Genomic DNA, 23,309 nt, shown 5'->3' on the forward strand with positions numbered 1-23,309 from the left:
TTCTTAAAATGTGTAGGTTTAAGTATGAATGGGATATTGAAAATAAAATAAAAAATTTGTTTCAGAATGCCACCAGCCTGGAAAGGCCGTATTATCTACAAAGTGTATGATGTCATTGATGCGATCCAAAATGGGAACAGTGTTTTTGAAATGGATTCTGATACAAGTGATAACGAGGAATGTGGAGATGCCAATGAACTGGAAAATGAACAACCAGTGACCACCGATCTGATGATTATGTGGACATTATGCCAACAAAAAAAATCATTCAAGAACACAGGCCATGCCCCATGACTGAAAAATAATTGTATTAGTCCCAACACTGATTTTTCAGGTCTGAATATCACTAATGCCATCTCCCTTCATATACCACTGGAGTATTTCAGAAGGTTTGTGTCAGAAGATATGAACAAAATAGAGGACGCTGCGGACACTGTGGTAAAGGCTACACCAACACACTTTGCAGCAAGTGCAATGACAGCTTCTGCTTCTTGAAGGGCAAGAACTGCCTTTGGGACTATCATAATTGAATATGGCAATGAACTGAGCTAAATCACATAAATGCCATAGTTTTCATTCAGTTCATTAGGTTAAAATACAATCTGAGCATATTTTTTTATAATAAAATATTTTTCATAAATATATGACATGTCAAATTAATAATACTGTGTGATTGTTAGTGAATATAGGCTACTGTTATGGGGCTACATAAGCAGTACGCCCTGCAAATGAGCCCTTATGTTCTCTACATTTGTTCAGGCAGTTTTATTGAAAATGCCACAAAAAAATTAATAAAACGTCAAAAATGTAAAACAAAGAAAAAAACTACTTACAACAAAAACTCTCTTAAAACAACATGTAAAAGGTGAAAAAAAGTAAGATTCTTTTAGAGTTAAAGCTGCAACTACTATTTAAAGGAAATTAATATAATTTTGAATGCTATTTAACTTGTTTCATGCAGTTGACACTGACTAATTTCGAGAAGTGGAAGCGAAGTATTTTTACTTGGGGAACATTTACTTCACTACATTCTAAAGCATGATAATTTACTTTTTACTCCACTACATTTCATGAAAACATGTAATTCCGATGGAAGCTTGTTTCTGCCACGGAATAAAACAATTTAAAGGATAATTGTGACTTTCTATCTCACAGTTTGACTTTTTTCTGTCTTTATCTCACAATTCAGACAAACTCGCAATTGTGAGTTTTAAAGACAGAATTGTGAGCTATAAACCTGCATTTCTGTGGAAAAAAAAGTCAGAATTGTGAGATAAAAAGTCGCAATCAACTTTCTTTTTTTTTTTATTAAAACAAGCTTCCAAATGTTGAAAAGAAATTTGTTTTGCAAAAAAACTGTACATGCTTTGATAGTTTCAGTGTCTCTCCAAATAAAATAAAAATGAAAAAACTATATAAAAGATGCCTACGAAAAGTAAAGTAATGAGATCGTCCTGAAATATAGAGTTGCTATTTGACTTGACCTTCTCTTTTCACCAAGTTCACTGGTTTTTGCTGTAAATCTGAGCATAGCGTCCGTTCTGGCAGGTCAGTCAAGCTCTCATCAGCTGACTCTCAGCTCATCCACGTCTGCCAATAGGAATACGACGCCTATCACAGCATTCCTACATGTAAGGTCCATTCAGTATAATGAGCAGATTTATCACGTTGCTCAGTTATGAATTACCCTCCTCCATCCCCAGCTCCTCCTCTCGTCCAGTCAGAACTCGGCCTTCTGATATTCCTCTTCAAATCAGACTCATATGTTTTGAATTATGGTGTACATTAAATTGTTGAACATTAATGATATCTGCAATACATGAGTTGTTGATTCTGTTTTGTTTACCACTACTCTCCCTGCTGTTGTCCATGCTATAGGCTGCATGGATGCGCAGGGGGTCCTTGCCAAGAACAGAACCATAACACCAATCCAAACTGTATGCTAATTAGCGGTCCTGGCACAATTCACATTGGCAACCCAACACAATACCAAACCTGTGCATAATTTCAAATGCGATCTGAGCAGTATTTTCTTAAATTAATGTCACTAAAATCACATTTGAAATGTACTATTTTGATAACAACATTGCATGTTCAGTAGTAATACTCGGTTCACTTTTTAATATAATATCTGACAGATTAAGTCTACTGCAGTTTAAACCGTTAAATTTAATTTCCACTATAATGACATGAGATTCACAGACGTCTCTCCCATCTAACCTTGCTGCTAAGGCACCTAATGCATGATGTATGAGAGCAAAGAACGCCATTATATGCATAACCCAGCGGGAGAGACTAGCTAAAGGCGAGGTTATCTCCAGTCAAGTGAAATATAAAGCTTCACCTCTTGCAACAATATTAAGGTTATGATAATGTCTACATTTATGTTGGTTTCCAAGTATGATGGATGCCAGTGGAAGCAGTTAAAGCAGAATCTCACAGTGGAAAATAAACATGAACCCAAAGGAAAGCAGATTCTTCTATTGTGTTTTCTTTTTTCTTTTTTTGTAACACATTTTCATTGGCTGCCAAAATTATGCTGTATGTTTTGACTGCGTGATTGAAAATGAGCTATAATCATCATGCTAATGTGTTAAGCACAAAGAGGAAATGAATAATGTCTTTCCTCGCACTCTCCCCAGGCTTTCAATTGGATGATGACCAAAGTCGAAACACCAAGAACAAAATAAGAGAGAGAGGTGCCAAACGCGATCATACCCCATTCATTCATAATGTTCATTTTCAGGCTGCCAAAAAAGAGGAAAAAGCAGAGGCATTTGCCTTTGTTTATGTGTGCATGTGGGTTTTATATTGCATGTTCACATGTTTTGTCATGTTTCTCTGTATTATATATTTGGAGCTGTGTGCCAATATGATTCCTTGAAGAAAACAATAAAGCTAAATAAGAGATAATGTGCAGTCAGCGAGTCATTATCGCAAAATAAACCCGAGTGATCGGGACCCCGCAGAGAAAAAACTATCACCTTGAAAAGGTTTATTTTGCGATAATGACCATCTGACCGCACATTATCCCACTTATTACACAGCTATTTAACAAATAAATAAATAAATGGACATCAAATATTGATTTGAGTTGAAATTATTCTATTATGTCTGTGGAGTGATAGCAGAGACATCAAAAGAACATATGAGGGAAATCCATTGCCTAGGATAAAGGCCATTTATACAATTATATAAAAATATTTTACTGCAGAATGACCAATCAGAATCAAATATTCCAAATAACTAGATGATATATAAAAAGAATACAGTTTATAAGAACATTATTTATTTTCACTGATCGGGTTTATTGATCTGCTGCACATTATACCTATATGTAGCTATATTGTTTTAATATTAAAATGCTGTAAAAACTCATTCTTGGCATGTGCTGTTTGTTTGGGTTTCCAATAACCTGCATCTGGGAACGCATATGAAGTCTGACGCGCTTTGTGTTCCATATCGAGGTGTCAGCAGCTCAGTTAACAAACTCCATCTCTGCATATGCTGTGAGATTGGATTGCTTATAACGTAACATTGCGTATAATATGTCAATTGCTGTTCATCAAGATCACAAAACAAAAGTTTAAACCCACGCTCTGAGTTTGCTTGTTTTCATGTCCACATGTTCTTGTTCAATAAATTACAGTGGATAGAATTTCTATTATAAAGAAGTGGCCAAATATTAAAGATTAAGTTACACGCTGTATTTCTCTTTCTTTTTTTTATGCAGTATGCCAAAGTTGACCAATCAGAATCCAGAATTCCAAGAGCTCTACAATAAACAACGGCAAAAAATATTTTACTTTTTAGTTTTTGTCGTCTTCCAAAGCCAGTTGCCTGACAAAGACCAATGAAATAATTATAAAAAATATATATTTTACAGCATAATACCAATTAGAATCAAGTATCCCAGAGAGCCATATAATAAACAAAAACAGAACTTATATTCACTAATTTTGGGGCGCTTTGTACGTGTCATCCTCCGAAATCGATGGGCTGCAGAAAACTGTTAATTATAGAATTATATTAGAATATTTTACTGCAGAATGGCACAGTTGGTCAATCAGAATCAAGTATTCCAGATGCCGTGTAACATACAAAAATATGATTTTTAAAAAAATGTAATTTATTTTCACACATGGTTGGGTTTATTGATTTGTTGAAGGTATAAAACCCACATCATGGAAATTTCCCATCATGCATCCTGGCATCTGCGGTATTTCTCACCTGATTAATAATGATATCCACCTCCATCGCCCAGAACATCACTACAGGATGCTTACGGTGTGATACAGGAGGCCAGCTGAGGTGTGGAGGTTAAGTATCCATTTTTGCAGTTGTGGGTGATACCAGGGAAAAAGGGAAATTACAGCCTGCAGCTGTAGAAGTGTAATGAAGGACAGTGCAGGTTAAATAGGTGGGTTAGAATAAAGATGATACAAGGTTTCATCTTTGATTACAATCCTAATACAGCCTTAACGCTTCAGGATGACATTCCCCTCAAGAGCTTTAACCTAATGAGCATTGTTAATTGAAATGGCATTTAATCATATTGAAACTTCATTATTGTATTCAACACAGCATAAAACAGACAACTTAAACTTATTTACTAGTTGCTAAGGCAACATTTCATCCTAGGTGAGTTGAAGTACTAAAATGACTAAAACTGAAATTAAAATAAATTAAAAATTTACAAAGAAATGTTTACAAAAAACCCATTTAGAAATGACAAAAGCACATAGCAAAATTACTAAACCTTAAGGTAAAATTAAACCTACAAAAATTAAAATATAAATAACAGGCCTACTTAAATAATACTGGTTTAGAGGATAACATTTACAAAAAAAATGATCCTTATTTTACAAGAGTATTTTAACCAATGCTAGAGGAAGCACTGAACGTTAGTCACAAAACCTTACCTTTGTGACTTCCCCGTGTGACAACTTGCCCCATGTCGTCCATATGGATACAGAGCTGCGTTCACACTGTCAGTTTGGAAATGACAAACCTATTTACCTACAGGTGTGAGTCTCCAAAGGTGCTGTTTACACAACCAAACAGTTGACATTGACTACTAGTATAGATGGAAAAAATAATATGGAAGTCAATTGGGTCCATCAACTGTTTGGTTACCGACATTCTTCAAAATATCTTCTTTTGTGTTCAGCAGAAGAAAGAAGAAAAAGTAAATGACATAATTTAGAATTTTAATTTTTGGGTGAAAAATCCCTTTAAAGGGGGTTGCACAATGCACACCGAAGGAGGAACACTTTTGGCAGAGGTTGTGTTATTTAGCCTGAAGCCCCGTTCACACTGCCAGCGACACGCAGCGACAAAGCGACATGATCCCATTCATTTCAATGGAGCGCTGGCGACTTCCGGCGACACGAGCGACATCGACCGTTGGCGACAGAATGTGGGCGTGTCAAGCGACAGGAGACAAGCGACAAAAGTTGAGAAATTTCAACTTTATGCAAATGAGAAGCGATTTTCGCGAGCGACAACCAATAGGAAAGAAGCCTTTTCAGTGGAGCTTACGTCACCGTCTCGAGTGCAGGGAAGACAGAAGAGCTCGAGGATGATTCCACTGTTTTATATGATTTGACTGTAACCACATATGGATATAATAAAATTATGCATGGAAAAGAAACTGTCGACATTCTCAGTGAGTTTAATTCATACATTTATAGTTCGAGTGGTGTAATTTTATGATGCAAGTTTAGTAACGTTACTCCTGCAGTTCATTTTACAGTTTCCCCTGCATTGTGTTGACTATTAGGGACAAGAAAATTGATTATTTGTCAAATTCGAATGACGTTTTAGTAATTTATGACAGTATGAGTGAGTTTAATTTGTTGATTGATCGATCGTTAATCTAGTAAACTATTTAATCCACTGAACACTGCTGTGGTAATATAAAAACACTCTCCCAACAGCATATAGCCTACTGTTTCTTTTGAGCCTAATTCCTAGTCAAATTAAAATTGTATATTTGTATATATCACTTGTGATGGTATTTGGTATAGATATGGCCAGACGTGCAGTCTACCAATAACATTAGAGCGACAGCACTGCGAACGCCCACAAGCGACTTCACAGTACAGAGCCGAGCGACATACAGCGACAAAGTCGCTGGCGGTGTGAACGGGGCTTGAGGGTGACATCTAATGTTGATTGACTAGCTGTAAGTAGACAAGACACACACATAGAACGCTATCTTAGAATTACCTTAATGTAGTATTTATTGCCTCGGAAGTTGTTTTAGAATATTAAAAGTTGTGGAGGAATTCCAGTGAGAAAAAACACAAAATATTTAGCAATGCATAATGTCCAGTACACATTGCACGATTTTGGGCTGTCCAGACGAAGGATGCCCAATCATGGCGGTTTCTGTGGTCGTGGCTCCAAAACGGTGGTCCTTCATCGTACAGTGAGAGAGGTTCAAAGTCGGCCATTGTCACGGTCTTGCGATCAAAGATAGCCTGCTATTAATTTTCTGACAGTGTTAGAAATTTAGCATGATCATATCAGTGTGTTTGCTGCTACGACCTACATCTACTGGCAAGCCAATAAAACTGCAACATGAGACGGAGTATTGATCAACGCAACATGGCGCTAAAACTTAAAACTTCTTACCTCAAGCTCCATTTGCAAAATTAGCATGCCAAGTTGGCCTCTTTTCCCTAGCCATGACCGCGTCCATAATTTCCTCTTTCGCTTCCTCCCCTTTTTCTCCAGCGCACATAAAAAACACAATTGCCAAATTGTGATTCATTTTGCTCTATTTGTTTACCACTAGCCCATGCTGATAACGTTTTATTCTCCTATACTAACTAACTATACTAACTTGTCATCATCGTACAGTCTATTCATGTCGTACCCAAGTTTATTAGATCCATGTCGTATAGTGTGATTGTAATGATCTTATAGGATTGCCAAAATCACACAGTCTGTTGCAGGCATAAGTTGTAACTTAGTGCCCTTTTATGGCAAAGCTATAGGCTAAGTTGTAAGTTACATTTGGAGCTACACCAAGACAAAATGTAAGAAGAAAAAAAGATGAGTATAGTAAAATAAGAAACCGATTTCTAAAGCTTTTGAGCTCTCTGCTTTGACATCGATTTGCCGGCATGTTTACTTGTTTTGTCTTTCTTAATTAGTGCTAAACCTCACTGCTCTTGTTTTTATCCCCACGTCGTGTTTTCGCTGTCCCGGCGTTTCCAAAGTACGTGCTCGGAATACAAAAGTGCCCAAATGCAGACACCAGACACCCACAACGCCTCTGTTCCTGTGCCTACCTTTCTCCAACAGACTGATGGGAAGGTCAAGAAGGACATGGGCAGAGACTGTTTGTGGAGTCCCGGCGAGAATTGAATCAGATCACCAGCACTGCAGCACAAATTAAGCTCCCCTGTTGCGCTGCTGAAGTATTTGTGAGTGAATTGATAAATGCTATTCAAAGCAACCCAATTTTTCTCCAAACACACACACTCTGCTGAATTATGTATAGCGTCTCCAACCGCCAGTCTCTTTGTTGCTGCGTGTTTGGTTTCTGCTTTACATGAAACCTGATTTAGCGACAGACGAAATGTCAACTTTAGCCAAGTCTGCAAGCGGGGGCATTGTTCTTATGCCTTCTGCTGGAAGATCAGATGGTAAAAGCTTTTCTGTAAACTGTACGCATGCAAATGCAACAGTGTAGTATTTGCATCTCATTTTCTCAGTTGTGTATCAGTCAAGCAGGTGCTTGAGTGGATTTGTGCAGAGTAAAGAAAATCACCATCTATCTCTTTCACTCTCTTTTCACTAAATCAAAAAGCTCAATTTGCTTAATTTTAAATACTTCACCCAAAAATTTAATTATTTCATCATTTACTCATTTACTCAAAACCTATGGTTTTCTTTCTTCTACAGAACACAAAAGAAGATATTCTAAAAGAATGTTAGTAACCAAACAGTTCTGGTTACCACTGACATTCCATTTCTCAAAACATCTTCTATTGTGTTCCGCAGAAGAAGAAAAAAAGTCATACAGGTTTGGACTGACAAAAGGGTGAATAAATGATGAGAGAATTTTAATTTTTGAGTGAACAATCTGTTTAAGGAAAACATTTTGTTTTTAAAGGCCAACTGAAGTGCCTTGAAACATACAGCATCATTCAATGTGTTGACATAAGTTCCACTGAAACAGGAAGACAGGGTGGGACATATTGAACAGCTCCTCCCCTTTTTATAATAGCCAATGGTTTTTTGATTATATCACAGCTTGGCGAGAGGCGTTGAGCTCGGTATAGCCTCAGTTTCCTCCTAATCTCTTATCGTTTCTCCTCCTAATCTCTGTATCACTTTAAAAGCATTCTGATCAAAATTCAAATGGGTCTGATATGTTTTCTGGTATGTGCTGACTCGTGCATACGATCCGCTCTGTGCTGTCGTGTCTCTGGACCAGAGCTCACTGTGTGTGCGCTGCACGGTTAACGTGAACCCTAATGTGAAACCAGACTTCATTCGCCCCAATGGAAAGCATATTTATTGTACACTGTCTGAATCGTTCCCTATCCCCTATATATTTCACCATGTAGAAAATAGTAAATGTGTGAACAAGTGACCGATTTTAGCTGCAGCATCTATTTATAATGTAGGGGGCTGGATGCTTCAGATTCAAGAGAGCATTTGATTGGACAAAAAATCTGATGAGAAGCTGAAGTGCAGAGGAATGTCATCAAAATCATTGATACATATTGGCGCAAGTGAGAGACTATACGTTTTTGAATGCTTATAGCTACTAAATGCAAATTTTGTCATTGTTTTGAAGCACAATAGATTATAGATAACAGTAAGTCAAAAATGTTCATACTAAATGCTTCAAAAAACTTAAATTTTGATTTCATACTTAAGAAAAAAAGAATTTGCTTGAATGAATTTGTTCTAGTCTTGTCATATACATCTACTGTAAATTCATTCAGGTTTGCTATGCCTACCACTTGCATGAAAACGACTGAACGGTATTCAAACGTACGTCGGCACATCAATGTATCAGGCCACATGCACTGCCTCTGCTCCTCTGAGGAACTCACTCTGCTTAAACACAGTAACAAAAAAATCATATATTAGTAATATTACACATAACATCATTACACATTTTAAAATAAAATAAGACAACATCAATGTCCAGCATGTGTGTGGTAGTTTGGATGTGAATTTACGAATATCTAGTTATGGTCGACAAAAATTATTCTTTTCCCAACACATATTATACACAATTATAGGTTGCTATGTTCAGGGCACCCACAGTCATGGAAAACTGGGAGATATCCGGCAATATCATCACTGTGATTTATAGGTCTAGAAAAGACTTAAAACATTAAAAATCATGGGAACTTTTATAATATACACATTTGTAGTTATGCTCTGCTAGAATATTTATTTGGTATTTACTCTTTTTGAGGTAAATCTCTGTTAAAAAAAAAATTTGTAAAAACCCTAATCCGGTAATTCGTATGTGTAAAGAAGTCCACTGAAGGCAAGTAGTCTGAACCCATGTGCAGTTTATTTAAATCTTAAACGTGAACAGATAGCCAAACAAAACTTAGACTTGACATGAAATAAACATTAACTTAAACATAAACTTGACTATAAACTAGTGATGGCAATTTCAAAACACTGCTTCATGAAGTTTCGAAACCTTTACAGATCTTTTGTTCCAAATAAATGGTTCGGAGCGTGTATCAAACTGCCAGAGCAATTTCAGATTTCAGTAAACGAGGCTTCATTATGTCATAAATGTTTCGAAACATTTCGAAACACTTCGAAAGTTTCACAGGTGGGGGCGATGACCTCTGTCAACCCATGAATCATGAGGAGTCACTGAGAACCAATGAACAAGTATCTGTGGGTTTTACCTGATCAGTTTTATACATTTGTAGACGTTTTAAATAGACATTAGTATAATTTAAATGAATTAACGTAGTAAATAGTCTCTTATTGGCCTTTAGCTGAGCCATTAATTGAAACAAACAAAAAAACCCTGACAATTTATAAAAGAACATATAGACACTTGATAATCTTGTTAGATGATTAGATAATTGCATTTGAAAGGTTTTACTTAAAATATTAAAAAAATTGCAACAGATTTGTAAAAGGTGTTTTAGAGCATAAGAAAAAAGACCCAAGGTCTAGCTAGGACCAAGGAGCAGGACCGGAGCACAGAACGTTTTAAATAATTTTTATTAGTACAGAATGACTTACGTTTCGACGCCCATGCGTCTTCAGAGTCAAACAATCAATAATAACGATGTACAGAATTTAAAGAATCAAAATCCAAGGTATTGGCCACTGGCCTAGGTGGGTGTGGTACATCAATTATCCAATCCTAGCACTCAGATCTAGACACACACAAAAAAAAACATAAGTATAAAAGTGTACATGCAGAACCGCTAGCAACATTAAGGCCATATGGTTCTACTGTGTTAAGAGTGAAAATCCAGAAAAGCGTCTCGTTGTATTAGGGACATCACTATATCACCTCCTCGTGGGGAGGGTAGAATTTTCCAATACCCCACAATTTTAAGGACGCATTGGAGCCATGATTAGCTTGTACATGATCCCTCGCAATTCCATAGTCCATATTACGGTTCCGAATTGCTGCTTTGTGTTCTGCAATGCGTGGTTTGAGGGGGCGTTTAGTCTGACCTACATACACCAACCCACATGGACATTTCAACATGTAAATCACGTGGGTGGTGTTACAATTAATAAATTAATTGATCTTGTATTTTTTACTTGACTGGGGATGGAAAAATTGCTTTGTGTCATTTGAGTTGGAGCAATGGGTAAAGTGCCCACATCTGTAAAAACCCAAGGGAGGAGCCGGTAACCACGTAGGTTTTGGTGGAGGGCTCATGGTCGTGTGAACTAACCTGTCTCTAAGTGAGCGAGGACGCTTAAAAGTAATACTTGAGATTCTGCCCATATATCTTTAAGAGCTGGGTCACTCTGCAATTTCTCCGCCAATATGAGAGAAATCGGTGGAGAAGCAGAGTCTTTGCACTGAGGCTTGTTTGGTTTTAACTAGGAGATGTGCTCGTTGCGTCGATCTGGTTCGTTCATAGGCTTCAGAGTTATCACTTACAGCATAGCCCCTGTTACAAAAGCGCTCTGTCATTTCTACTGCCCCACGCTCAAACTCTGCATCACTACTACAGTTTCTTCTAAGCCGTAAAAATTGGCCAATAGGAATATTTTTAATAAGTTGTTTGGGATGATGGCTATCAGCTCTGAGGAGGGTATTTCTGCTAAGAGGTTTACGATAGATCGATGTCTCTAAACCTCCTTGGGAGTTTTTGTAAATAGTCAAATCCAGGAAGTTAATATTGTCTGTGGAGTGGTCTACTGTAAATCTCAAGAAGGGTGTGGTAGAGTTAATATAGGCCATGAATTTATCCAATTCAACCGAAGTCCCCATCCAAATGAAGAAAACATCATCAATGTATCTCTTCCAAAGTGGTATTTTAGGGAGGAATAGGTTGTTCACAGGGTTATCAATAAATTTAGCTTCCCATAAACCCATTACTAGGCATGCGTACGACGGTGCAAAGCAACTACCCATACTGACCCCACGCTTCTGTAGGTAATAATCGCCCGCATATTGGAAATAGTTCATTGTTAAAACAACTTTCGACAATGTCAGTAAGAATTCATTGGGAGGAGCTATATCAATGGCCCGTTTTGGAAAGAAATGTAGTAACGCCTCAGTCCCTGCTTTGTGAGGAATGCATGTATATAAACTTTGCACGTCACAAGTTATCAGCATGAAATCATGGTCGCATTCAAACAAATCTAAAAGTCTCAATATGTCGGATGTGTCACCTAAATAAGATGGTAATTCACAAACATATTTTTTCAAGAAAAAGTCGAGATATTGTGACCAAGGTTCAGTTACACAGCCAATACTAGACACAATGGGCCTGAGTGGTGGATCAATCAGGGATTTATGTATTTTGGGAAGTCCATAAAACACGGAGACTAAAGGAAGTCTTACAGTCAGAAAGTCTTTTTTTAGAGCATGTTTGGCCCGGGTTTTTTGTTGCATTTACAGTGTTCTGACCACTAGGGGTCACCGTGGGGACGGGTGTCGGATTGTTTCGAAGCTTCGACAACACATCTGCTTAAACTGTTTCAGTGTTCCACGAAGCCTCGATCTGTCAACCACTACTATAAACCATGGAACCAGAAACTCACCATACAAAAAAACAAAGCTAGACAAGAAGCAACGGTAACATGAGGGGTATTTATACACAAAGACTAATGACCAAAAGGAACACTTGTGAATAATCAAACAATGAACCAATCACAAAGTAGAACTGAGAAACACAAGACATGATCACATGAGGGCTGGGAATCACATGACAAGGAACTAGGAAACATGACTAAATTTCTAAATAAAAGACATAAAAACAAGAACATGAAATTAGACCAAAAACAGACGTGACAAAATGACGGAAAACATCCTGAAAAACATGGAAATTCATGGGCAACATCTTTTCAAGATCAAGTTACTAACAAAAACACTTTTACCAAATAGGTATCCCATAAAGCTTGAAACTTTGTCACTGATCCTCTTGAGAGGGATTGACATTATAGGTGACTTCTTGACTACTGTATATCAAGACCTTATGGAGACCAATCTCCATACAACAGAGAATTCTTGTCAGCTCTGGATATGATGCAACAACGAGAAATACCCCATCCCTTGTGTATATACTGCACGGCTGTTTTCAAAAGGAAGCTTCAGTACGATGTTCATGAAGCTATGCAGGTAAACAAAGCAATCTTGCTCATTTTGTTTTTGAATAAAATATGAAGAATGCTGAAATACAGACAGCTTTGTTCGGCTTTATCATCAGCGTGTGGGTAAACGGTGTCAAGGCAAAACCAAATGGAGAGCCTATAGAACAGATAGTGGAGAGGGGAAAACAATCTTTAAATTGTCATAAAATGCTGTTATCAATTATTAACACACTTGTCTCCTTGAAATGATCATTTGCTGTTGAGAGTGGTACCATTTTTGAGCCCAAGCAGGAGCTTTTGGAACTACTTGAAAATGCCTTTAGCAGAAAATATGATGGTCTGTCTGATATTTCCAAAGGTTATAACACGTCTTGCTCAGCGGTTGTCCTCGTGGCTGTATCAATAAAAGGTTGTGCTTGTCAGTGTTAACAAATCCACTAACAAAAAGTGGATTCGTGCAGTAAAGCTAAAGCTGTGGTCAGAACATGTTTCTGGTCTTTGGGTTAAATTGCTGTTACGGTGTGTCTGTTAAAGGACAGAGCACCTCAACTGTCTATCCGGACAATGTCTTTTATTCTTTTCAGGGATTCATAAGCATTTGAGAACTATTCTACTCTGACCTAAAATAGAGAGTGAGAACATTGAGAAAAGATTGAGACAATGAAATGTGTTGCATGCCAGACTCAAAGCTGACCACTAAGTCACAGCTCCAACGAAATTAGATGAATTTAGATTAATCATTAGATTAATTTTGTATATTGTTAGAAAGGGGTGGTTGATTTTTAACTTTAGTTAGTGCGTAATGTTGCTGTTTGAGCATAAACAACATCTGCAAAGTAATGACGCTCAAAGTTCAAAGCAAATGGAGAAATTTCTTTTACAGAAATCACTTTTTAAGGACTACACCAAACAGCTGATAGGGACTACAGTGAGCTTCTTCACTAACCCTAAAATTTACATAAACCCACCCCCGGGAACGCGATTTATAGATTATCATGACAAAATATGCTAATAAATGACTAGAAGATAGTTACTGACAATAGAGACTTATTTTACATCTTGTTAAAGGGGCATTATAGGATCCCTTTAAAGAAATTGTTCCAGTTATTAGCTGCGATTGCTAAGAAAAAAATATGTTGCTATTCTATTCTATTATGCTATTCTATTCTACAAACCCACAACCTTAATTAACATAAGACATGACACAGACCTGAATGATTCTTCAAATCATGTGGCTTGTTGAGGAGAAGTGTGCTATTACTTTTCTAAGTGATTTCACTTAGGATATTCACCTACCATAGCAGACAATACAATGAAAAAATCCTACAGACAACTGAGCCATATCTAAAGACCAGGATATCACAGAGATTGTGACTTAGACCAGTACAAAACCCCCAAGAGTAGCCACCAACCACCAAAAACAGACCAGCAACCACTTAACAACATCTAGGAACATCCCAGCAAACACCCAGTGGACCTGCACCTAGATATGACCAAAACACAAGCCTGAAAGTCATCAGAGACCGTGTCTACTAGACGATCCCCTGTGAAGGCCTCATCAACATGACAGCCATCGGCACAGATCCTCAGCAGAGACCACAAGAACCAGACAGGCCCTCCAGACAGGCCCTCCACACAGACCCTATGGCCATACTTAGCTCCGTTACCGGCATGATGAATCGATCTTCAAGCAAAAGGAATTGGATTATTATTTGAATGCTACTGATTCCGATCTGATCACACCGTGTTCGTTCATTGGCCAGATGGGAACTGACACCCCAAATTGAGTCTGGTTTCTCCCAAGGATTTATTTTTCCCATTCTGTCACCTGATTCTTTGCCATTGTCGCCTCTGGCTTGCTTAGTTTGGGACACTTAATATTTTACAATATTATTGATCTGACTTTACTGACACTGTTGTATGAGAACGTCTGAGATTACGACTGTAACCCTTTCCTCTATGAGAAGGGAACGAGACACAGTGTCGACTACGACACTTTGGGGAACACCCTTAGCGTAACGCATCTGAAGTATGAATGAAACCAATCCAATCCTGATTGGTGCTGCTTCATGACGTAACATGTGACGGCATACACGGAAGCTACAAAGGGCACACAACTGAGTTAGCTTCTGCAATGAAGCAAGTTGCTTCCAGGCAGGGGGAGTCGTGGCGGAGGGACGCAGTGTTTCGTTCCCTTCTCAGGGAAAAAAGGTTACAGTCATCATAACCCGAGACGTTCCCATTCGAGGGAACTCAAACTGCGTCGACTACGACACTCTGGGGAACGAGTACCCACTATGCCACAAAGAGCCCTGCCTGTCCCAGTGTGAAGCTGCGCACAGGCACACTTAGGACGAGAGCACTAGAGTGCCTGGCGTAGAAGAAATGTCCAGGCTATAGAATCTGTTAAAGTATGAGGGGTGGCCCATCCTGCTGCATCGCACACTTCTTAGATCGGGGCCCCTGAAAGGAGGGCTCTAGAGGACACCATGCCTCTGGTTGATAAAAGAATGGATGCTTGAAGCCCCTTCTTGTGCGACCCGAAGCACTCCAGCAACTGGTCTGACTTCTGCCATGAAGAAGACCTCTGGACATATATCTTGAGAGCTCTGACAGGGGAGAGCAAATTAAGTCTTTCTTCATCCACCGTCACTTGAGGTGGAGGATGAAAAGCCTGCAGAACCATAGGCCGTACCACATTATATGGCACTTTAGGCACATAGCCCGGCCTGGGATGCAAGATGACCTTAGTGTTGCCTGGAGCAAACTTCAGGCACCCATGAGATTTAGAGAGTGTCTGAGTGTCTCCTACTCTCTACTCGAGAAGTAATAGCTAATAAAAAAGCTACCTTGAGGGAAAGGTTCTTGGCCTCAGCTAACTCCAGATGTTCGAAGGGGGCCGCCTCCAGGTCCCATGTGGGAACTCTGTTACGAGCCGCAGGTCTCATCCTTTCAGCCCCACGGTGGAAATGTACAATGAGCTGATGTCTCACCAGAGGCCCATCACCCGGAGGAGCGTGGAAAGCCACAAAGGCAGCCACGTACACCTTGTGTGTGGACGGGATAAGATCTCCTCAGAAGGATCTGCCAAGGTTAGCCTGTCAGGAGTGATATGATGTTTGAGAATCATACCTGGGCCGGCCAGTAGGGGGCAACTATCTTTTGAAGTAGGCTGATCCCATCTCGATGGACCCTCTCCAAGAACTCCCGGGAGCAGAGCGATCGGGGGAAAAGCGTACAGGCGTAGCCTCGGCCACGTCTGTACCATGGCATCCAAACCCAATGGGGCTGGATGGGTGAGAGAAAACCACAGTGGGACATCCCTCGAGACACGAACAAATCCACTTCCACTGAGCCGAACCTCTTGGATATCGACTTCACCACCTCGGTGTGAAGTTTCCATTCCCTGGGTCTCAGACCCTGCCTCGACAGGATGCTCTATGATTCTGGTCCCCTGGGACGTGCATTGCTCTGAGAGAAAATAGTTTTCCCTGGGACCACAGGAGGATCTGATGCGCCAATCTGGATAGAGGGCGCAATCTCAGAACCCCCTGATGAATCAAGTAGGAGAGCACGGACACATTATCTGAGTGGTGACCCCTGAGGTCTGAGAGGAAGCTCCTCAGAGCCCTGCCATCCATGACCGCACCCCAGCCTATGAGGGAGGCGTCTGTCAAAGCGGTTTTCCAGCGAGATCCGCGAGATCCAAGCCACAGAATCTTTTTTGCAGAGTAGACTAGTAATCTACGCGCTCCCTCGGCAAACGCGAGATCTGAGCCACTAGATTCTATATTGCAATGCAGACCTTTATTTAGGACAATTCTTATGGGACAAACAACACCAAATAGGACAGACAGTTTGAAACAGAGCGCTTGCTGAAGATCAAAAAGCTAAATCTATTGTGTGCCAGCGTCCCTTTGTAGCTTCCGTGTATGCCGAACACGTTACGTTATGACGCAGCACCAATCAGGATTGGATTAGTTTCAATCATACCTGATGCGTTACGCTAAGGGCGTTCCCCAAAGTGTCATAGTCGACGCAGTTCGAGTTCCCTCGAAAGGAGGGAACTGAACTGAGCTGAATGACAACATGAATTTTTTGCAGATTTTCTTTATAGATTAAATTATATTTAGAACGGAACTGAATCAACACTGAAATGACCTCAACTGAACAACGACCGAAATGCATAATTTTCCGGTAATCACTGTAAAGCTACTTTGAAACGATCTGTATTTTGTAAAGCGGTAAATACAGTAAATAAAGGTGACTTGACCAAGAAACCCCTTGCAACCACCAGGAAAACCCGGTAATCCTCTTTCATCATGGCATATGCAAAGACCACTCTAAAAAATGTCTAGTGACATACTGATACAGTATGCTTTCTTACAAACAAGTCACAGATATAACCTTATGTATACTTTTATCAGACAATATAACCAATTAAAGATATGCAATTAACTCTAAATGGAGGCCATCAGTAAGGAATAATCAATTTTGACTTTATTGTAATGATGCATGAATTATAATGAAGTACTGATATTGCAATAAATGACTCACAAATGTCCATTCTCCAAGAGAGATGGATTATGATTTTTTTAAAGAGCCAGGGTATTGAAAACTAATAATAATAATGATTGAACACTCAGTCATGTGTCACACGCAATTCTACAGTCTATCCACTTTGCAGAAATGTGAATCTTATTAATTTCTTCAACCTCACTGGTTTGCCGCATCAGTAATGCTTCAATACATTGTAATACTTCAATACATTGTAATACTTCAATACATATCTGAGACAAAAAAAATGACAAAACTCATTATCATATCTATTCACCTACACTAAGACACAAGCGTCTTCTCAGCAGTTAAGCACATGCTTGACATTTAATGACAGGAAATGTGATGCTTTTCAAATGTCATTTACAATCTCAGGAGGGAAACATATGATGTTAAAAATTAAAGTGTGCTTCTGAACAAATACTTTAAAACAATAAATCACATAAAGGACCTTTTCATATAAAACGATAAACAGCAGTTATATTTTATTATAGCATGACATTTCATCAGTCTGTATTGTACACTGTGCACATTATGCAAATCTTTCTGCAAGGCTGTATCCCACATGTATCTTCCATTACCATGTCACAAATTACACAAATCATACATCTTCTTTTGACTAATTAGACTTTCAGGACATTTATACACAAAAGTGGATTAGATGCAAAATAACAATATTTACTTTCTGAGATGATAACTTTGCAATATTTCAAAAGACCATTCATTTCCAGATATATTATTTCACTGCACTGAAACAGATGAGAACTAAATTTGAACCAAACATTATGACACTAACTTTGAAATGAATCAACACTGAACTAAACTGAGCTGAATAATGACACTATTGTCTTATACACACCTTATTTTGTAAAGTGGAAGCTATTTTCTGTGAATGTGCAAGAGTAAATAGAGTCCGCTAAAGGTAAATAACTAGAAGAATAACAAAGTACAGTAAATGGTAAAACTATTTGCGATAATAAATCAAAATAACATAACAAATACCAGTTTGCTGTATAAAGCAGCATAATGGACTGTTATTGTAAAGGTAAAATAACTGGAAGTGGATGACAGCGAGACCCTCACACATTCAAGTTACAAATGGCAGTGCCAAATCTTGCATTAAAAATAAGGTGGATAGAGCTCTGCAATTGAATTTGTTTAATAATTTATGAATTTTACAACATTAGGAATATTTTCCTTTTATTTACGTGAGGCTTTTTTGAAACAAAAAAGTTGTAGCACTTTATTTTACAGTCCACTTTATATTTAATGTGCTTATTACAGTTATTACAATAACTAGGTAATAACTAGGTAATAAACCTGGACCTACTCCTAAACATAACCTTAACCCATGTACCTTATATTACCAGTATTTTCTTAGGTAAGTACAGTGTAAGTACATGTACTGTAAAATAAAGTGCAACCTATAACCGTAACTCTTTATTAGGTACTTTTAGTAATTAATATTACTTGTACTTACTTGAGAAAGTACACTGTAACTACATGTACAACCACACTGTATTTTGATTGTCCACTTTACACATTCTACTAAATCTAATTAGAGTATTATTAAACTATTAGGTTATGGTTTGGTTTAGTAGAATCAGTTGACTTATAGTCATCTTATATATCAAAGTTACTTATAGTTTGTATCTATAATGTCTGATGGAAGAGCATCAAAATAAAGGGTAAAACTTTATTTTAAGGTGACGTAGTTACATTTTACTACATAGTAATAACAGTAAATTATGCATAATTACAAGTAACTAAACCTAAACCAAACTCCTACCCTAACTGTAACTCTATAGTAAGTATATAGTTAATTAATATTACTCAGTACTTATTTGAGTAAGTACAATGTAACTACATCACCTCAAAATAAAGTGCAACAAAAAAAATGTTAGCAGATATTAAGACTAATACAGATTTGATTGCACAGACAAAAATCAAGAGCCCTAAAATGTGCAGTATCGTCATTAAGTTACATTCTAGATAGCACATGTACGTCTGCAAGATGTCTTTTAAAGATCACTTAATCTGGAAAACATCTACTGTTTACTAACATCTGATAGACGTCTTTAAGATGCCAGTTTTACATACATTCTAAATCATAAACATCTTAAAGACGTTTTCTAAACGCCTATTTGACATCTGACAGGAAACGTCCTATAGACGTATTGCAGATGAACAAACACTCTAAAAAATACGTCTTCCAGATGTAAACACGCACATCAAACAGACGTCTCTGTGATGTATGTGTGCTAAATAAGGTGTGAGAGAATTCAAATAGTGCATGTGTTTTGTTTTTACCAGGAGTTTCTTATCTAAAGCAAATGACTTATTTCAGGAAAAGTTCCCTGGGGCATCTGTCAGGTTAAGTGCCCTGCTCAAGAGCACAGCACTGATAAGGGAAGTGTGCAGCTCTCAAGGGCTCAAACGGAAGACCTTTGGGTTGAGGGCTGCATTGGGATTGGGATCCCATGGGTAGTGAAGTGATATACAGCGTGGCTATGATGAGGACAGTATAACATCTGACAGGGCAGGAAAGTTAATTTTTCAGAAAAAGACAAGTTACAAAAAAATAATTTAAAAATAATGACACTGACATATAGCCTGACAACATCTAATCTGACAGCAGATACTGAATCTGTATGTGTTTTTCCATACGCGTTTTTCTCAATCTCAGGCATTCTTTACTTAACTGCATCTGTCACGCGTGTCTTTCAAAATAAAAGTCTCGCATCAGAAAAACATTTAGAAGTAGCCTACTTTTTTTGTGTTATGATTGTTTCTTTGACCTCACACTCCAAGATATTGCACTAGAGCAGCACTTTTTACACTGGCCATTCCTACACTGTAGGAATTCCAATATTATTACAACATTATTTTCCTGTTATCTCTGTAAAGCTGCTTTGAAACAATCTGTAAAAAGCGCTATAGAAATAAAGGTGACTGTAGAAAACTATTTTTCCAAGTTGTTAATTAAACAAATACTATTGGAGAAAGCTACATTTTACAAGAAAATACGATTTCAGTTAATCTACTCCAAAATTTCACATTTAATTGACCCTTCACAGGGAGCTTGATTGACAGGCGATCCGACCAATCATAATCCGCCATACGTCGAATCCGCCATTTTTGTCCGACAAAGCAGTCAGGAGAGTTCGTAGAATGTCGGTGGATTAGAACTTGCAAAACGAACTGGGTAGACTGTGTACAGTTGAGACATGAGTACAGTTGAGACACCTTAAATAACTTGCGTGCGCAGCATGCACAAGTTGTGATTTTTGCTGTGCACATGTGTATTAGTGTCCTCTTTGATCATGGGAAATTTTAATAACGTAAACATATCCGATCCGAAGATATCAGCAAAAGTTTTTTTTTCTAAGATAAGACTTTCACTTCACCATGCACAGTCCACAGGGTGACCACCCGTCCCGCTTTGCGTTGTACTGCACAGCATTTTCACCCCTTTTCCCGCATGTCGCATATTGAGAAAATGTCCCAGATTATCATCAATCTGTTGGTTTTTAATTATATTAAGAAAACGTGCATGCGTTCTTTTGCCTTTATAAAAAGACCATTTTATTTATTCTTTTTGCGGCATAGTTTTTCACCAGTATTTAACAGTGCTTCATCAGAAGTACAAATACAACAGCCGTTTTTAAAATCCTATCCAATGGTTGAAAGCAAAGGAGTAAACACAGTCACTAGTATGTTGTGACGGCTGTCGATCAAAATGTGGAGCGGTGATTATTTCCATGTGTTTCTGTCAGAAAACAAATAAATAATTCCATAAATTAAATTTTAAATTGAACAGAATTTATCAACTTTTTGCCTGCTGTGGTTGTTTTAATTCACATCCTTTCTAAAAAAAATATAAACGTTTTTGGTTTAATATATTCTTAATATATAAGACTGTCAATGATCTAAATTCATGTTGGTTTATATTTAATTTGTTCATTATTTATTTTGTTGGATTTTAGTTTGACTTGGTCAGAACTGTTTAAAAAATAGTTCTCTGCATGATGCCTGCTGCCTTTGGGCTCAGTGATGTTGAATTTAAATGTCATGTAAAATAAAGATGTTATGTTACATTGTGATGTAATGGTGTTTTCTGGAAGGGACTAAAGAACAAAGAATTTTTATCAGCTGAAAGGCAGAATACAAATGTTTTTATTAAAGGAGCATTGTGTAGCTTAAAAAATCTTTAAGATGGAGTTTTCATTTGTACATTTATGAGCCAACCATAATGTAATCGAAAGAATGACACCTTAATGTCCACCACGGTTGCCTCTATCAGCCTGTAGGCTTAATTGTGTGCGGAGTCGTCGGGTCCGAATTGGCGGCAAAATTCACAAAATGTGACGTCATGCGCGTTCTCGTCTACTTGGGCTTACATCCGGCCATTAGTAAGCAGCGGCAAATCCAGCAATCGCTAGCAGTATCGTGAATCAAATGGACTCTGCGGACGGAAAGAAGCGACCAGCCTCCAGTAAAATCCAGACACCCACAGCAACTCCTCGTAAGTTTTTTTTTTAAAAAGCCTCATCTAGTGCGGCCAAGATAGAGAGTGACCGGCGTCGGGCAAAGACAAGAGTCAACATTGGAGCGGCTTTTGATTCTTGGATTCTTGGAGGGAGCTCCGGTCAGCGCCGGGTATAAAAACAGAGCTGGCTTTCTTTTTACTGCAAAGGTAAGACATAGTTACAGGCCATTTTGCAATATATTATTTTATTGTTTTTATTGTTAATGAGTGTGCGCACCGAGAACGAGCATGAGACTGCCTGCAGTTTCTCTAACGGCCACTGGTGTCAGTAACGGTTAGAAATTTCAGAACCTAAGCAATGCTCCTTTAAGTTAGATAAACATTATATAACAGTTTCAGGTTATGCTTTAGTGTTGGTAACATGTCCCACATTGTGCAACACAAACTTGTAATCGTCCCACATTTGGTTTGTTTGATGGTGGTCACCCTACTCCACAATGAATAGCTTATTATCCTTATGTGACTGTTAAACGTAACTAGTATCATTACAAACGTTATTCTGTGGCCTAAAAACTGGCATATTTCATGGTATTGAGACATCACTGCAAAATCTAGAGAAATGTGCGAGGTGACCAGCGAGGTATGGTTGAGACACAAGTGTATCAACTGTACCCCCGATATATTTCTATTAAGAAACACACTGTTTAGTTGTTCAGTGTTATGATAACAGGTTTAACGTCATAATTAGCCAGCATAGGACCCAAATGAAAATAACATTTGATATTTGTGATATTTAAACTGTGTATTATTGATAAATATATTAAATATATTGGTCCTGTTTTATATATTTTAACCAGTGCTAATTTAAATAAAATGATTGAATTTAAATGGATGAATAAATTAACATGTTGCCCAATTGTTTTTTCTTTGTCTTTATTTATTATTTTTGCAATTAACATTTGGTTACCTTTATATCTTTAAAAATGGGTGTCTCAACTGTACCGTGGTACTGTCTCAACCGTACCACATATGGGTACAGTTGAGACAAAGTTGAGACAAAAAGCACCTTATTTTTATGAGCTAATTGTGGATAATATAAACTACTTATGGGTATTATTGATTGATAATATCTTAGTCTACAAGCTAATGAAATGTCATGTGGCATGTCATGTAGAAATTCACGTCTTTTCAGTATACATTTTTGAGTGAAAAATCAAAACGCAAAAAGTGTCTCAACTTTACTCAGTCTACCCTACTGATGTCTTTCCGCGGTTAAAACAACATTCCTTCTTATGTTATTTCATGTTTATTTGATGCTATAAACTGGAAGGAAGAGATAATCGGTTCACGAGCAGCTTTAAGAGGCTCTACGGCGATCTGTCACAACACATTAAAGAGCAACAAAATGATATTTATTGCTTCAATTTCTTTAATGAATGACCAAATTTGAAAGTTGAGACTTTGTTTCATA

Source organism: Siphateles boraxobius, unplaced genomic scaffold (genome assembly GCF_051911475.1).
Source record: "Siphateles boraxobius isolate OS27281-9 unplaced genomic scaffold, OSU_SipBor_1 24, whole genome shotgun sequence".
In the NCBI taxonomy this organism is placed as follows: Eukaryota; Metazoa; Chordata; class Actinopteri; order Cypriniformes; family Leuciscidae; genus Siphateles; species Siphateles boraxobius.